The 3,031-nt window shown below is 40.1% G+C and overlaps 1 pseudogene; it reads left to right on the top strand.

Moving 5' to 3' along the window:
• The first annotated feature begins 420 nt into the window (after positions 1-420).
• On the top strand, positions 421-2,767 carry LOC114512573 (annotated as a pseudogene).
• The last annotated feature ends 264 nt before the right edge of the window (positions 2,768-3,031 follow it).

The following is a 3,031-nucleotide window of genomic DNA, read 5'->3' as shown; positions in this document are numbered from 1 at the left end:
ATTCCAATAGATACTAAATTTTCATCATCACATTTCCACAACGCTTCAATTCCATAGGTGAAACTTTTACTGTACTGTTACCAAAGCCTTTTTATCTTTTATGTGCCAAGCAGCATACTACTTCCTCTCCCTTCTTGACTTTCTTCCATTCTCTCCCTCTCTCCCTCTCCCCTTCTCTCCCTTTCTGTCAAAACCTATTGACCCTGGCTGGTGTAGCTCAGTGGATTGAGCATGGGTCTGTGAACCAAAGGATCACCAGTTCAACTCCCAGTCAGGGCACATGCCTGGGTTGTGGGCCAGGTCCCCAGTAGAGGGCATATGAGGGGCAACCACACATTGATGTTTCTCTCCCTCTCTTTCTCCTTCCCTTCTCTTCTCTCTAAAAATAAATAAATATAATCTTTAAAAACAACCTATTGAGTGCCTACTACACATTTAATACTTCCTTTGGTTACTGAGGATTGAACAATGAACAAAAATATAGTAGGAACAAGCAACAACAACAACAACAACAAAAAACCCTGTGCCTTTCTTCATCCTAAAAATAGAATTAAATCAAATATATACCTACTACAATTAACAATGATAAAATCAGTCACTACAAAGAAAAAACTGAAAAAACCTGTTAATTCAGTTTGTCTGGCATAGCTTAATAAATAAACAGTTGCAAAGCAGCAAAAGATGGTGCTCACCAGCTTTTTACCTGCACCTACTGTGCTATCTCAGGATCAGCCTGAGGCTGAAGAAAAGGCCATACCCCAGAGATCATGATGGACATTACTGGTCCCCTCCCAAAGAAAACCTCCCCCAAACAGGTACTGGAAAGGCTTGATACCTTGCTTATTAGAGGAGATGAAGGTTATTTTCCAGAGATCCTTGTGGCCCAGTATCCACTGGATATGGGACAAAAGAAAAAAAATGTCAAATGCACTGGTCATTCAAGCATATGCTGAAAAAAATAAATAAATATGGCACAATCACCTGACAAGGACAGTCAAAAGGCAGGGTCATTTATAGAAAGAACACTGACCTGGTTCCCAAGAAGTCATAAATGCATATGACCCAGACCTGCAGAGGCCTGATGAGCAAAGATAACAGAAAAGACAAGGGTAATGTTAGAAAAATCTGTAGCACAGAAGATTTTGGTGACCACACCAGTTCAAGCAGCTGATAAACTGGCTCCTGCTCAGTTTATCCAATATACACCATCTCAACAAGAAGTGACTTTCAACTCTGGAGCAAAACACAGGGTTATTCAGATGGTGGAAATGCAGGAGATCCTATGGAGCCTCCAAAATTCAAGATTAATAAGAAAAATCTCCGGGAACAACCTTCTCCTCCTGCACCTCTCATGCATTCTCCTAGCCAAAAGATGACTGTGAAGAACAACAAGATTGGAAGTTTCCCCTTGTATTTCAACCTGGAAAAATGTTAAGGGTTACATAGTTCCATTAGACAAACATCTGGCTGCTGACAGAAGAGAATTGCAGACAACTCCCATAGAAAATTTTGCCAAACTGGCTGAAGCCTCTACAGACTGATCAGAAGGCTCATGAAGCTGTGGAAATGTGTGTTCAAGTAGAGAGAAAGATGGCTCAAAAATAAAAAGAGAAACTTAGAAAAATGGTCCAGGAAGCCAGGGAGAGAAGAGCTGGGATCAAAACCCTACGTGGAAAAAGAGGATAGGCAGGCACATGAGATGGATGAAATCCAGCATGACAGGTGGAAAGAGAGACAGCATGACTGAAATCTTTCCAGAGCAGCTCCTGATAAAATATCAAAACTGCAGAGAAATGAAAATTGAGATAGTGAGCTCATTTCTCTTGGTGTGTCCAATCCTCGGACTTCCAATGAAGTCAATATGATCAAAGGCTGTTCAACCAATGCAAGGGTATGGACAGTGGTTTTGCAGGTGGAAAAGATGAAATTTACAATGTTTATGATCAAGCCCAGAGAAGTGGTAAAGATATGGCCCAGAATATATACAAGCCCAGTAAAAATCTGGACAAGGACATATGTGGTGATAAAGCCTGAAGCCTAGAAGCCTGAATAAAGACCAACAGATTTGTTCCCAATATGGAATCTTCTGGTTTAGAACATAGGCAAGGAGGTCGAGAAGGACCAGTTCAGTTTGAGTAAGATCTTTTTGGTTTGGGCAAGTTTTTGGAAAAAGCCAAACAGTACAGTGGCTCTAAAAGACCCTCAGATAGAAGCCACCCCAAGAAACATGAGCATGAAGGCAAGAAGAGGAGGAAGGAGTAGATAAACCTCTCTTCAAAGTGAATTAACTATTATCTATAACCTTAATGATGCAAGTCATATGGGAGAAGACTCTGTAAATGGGCCAAGACAAAAACCAAATCTGAGTCCCAGAACTAGATTATAAGAGAAAGGGGGGATAGAAAATTCTACTTTGAACTATTTAGTTTTTTTTAAGTAGTGGGTTGTGTTTGTGCTTCTCCCACATTTTGGCATTTATAGAACATACTGCCCACACATGAAATTGAGACCACTTCCTTTGGGTTGACTTAAATACTTTGAGGTTAATATTTTGTGTAAGAATGACTGCTTTTGAGTCATTGCCCCAACCACAGTAAGTAGAAGGACGTTCATATATTAGAACTGTCCTGCCAAATGATGTTTTCCCCTGTTGTGCTCTTGTTTTAATTGGAAGGGGGAAAAATAAGCACTTGCTTGGTGCACCTATTCGTTTCAAATAAACACATTTAGGCAAAAATAAATAAATAGGCAATTTCAATCATTCTATTAAAATAAATTTGGCTTCAGATCTGGAAACATCCCAAGTACCTATCAGTAGATGAATGGATAAAAAAAAAATCTATGATACGGGAAGATGGCGGCTTTACTCTAGGCAGCGTTTTTCTCGGCTTCTGTGAAAGGGGAGGAAACTCGAGGATTGGTGGAGAAACAGAGCAAGTAGACTAGGTTACCGAATCACTTTTGAAAGCAGGACATCAAAAATTATTGCACTCACTGAAAAACCAGATGGTAAGGAGACTGCTTCAGGAAA

This window comes from Phyllostomus discolor, chromosome 3 (genome assembly GCF_004126475.2).
Source record: "Phyllostomus discolor isolate MPI-MPIP mPhyDis1 chromosome 3, mPhyDis1.pri.v3, whole genome shotgun sequence".
Lineage (NCBI taxonomy): Eukaryota > Metazoa > Chordata > Mammalia > Chiroptera > Phyllostomidae > Phyllostomus > Phyllostomus discolor.
This window is presented reverse-complemented; position numbering and strand designations above follow the sequence as displayed.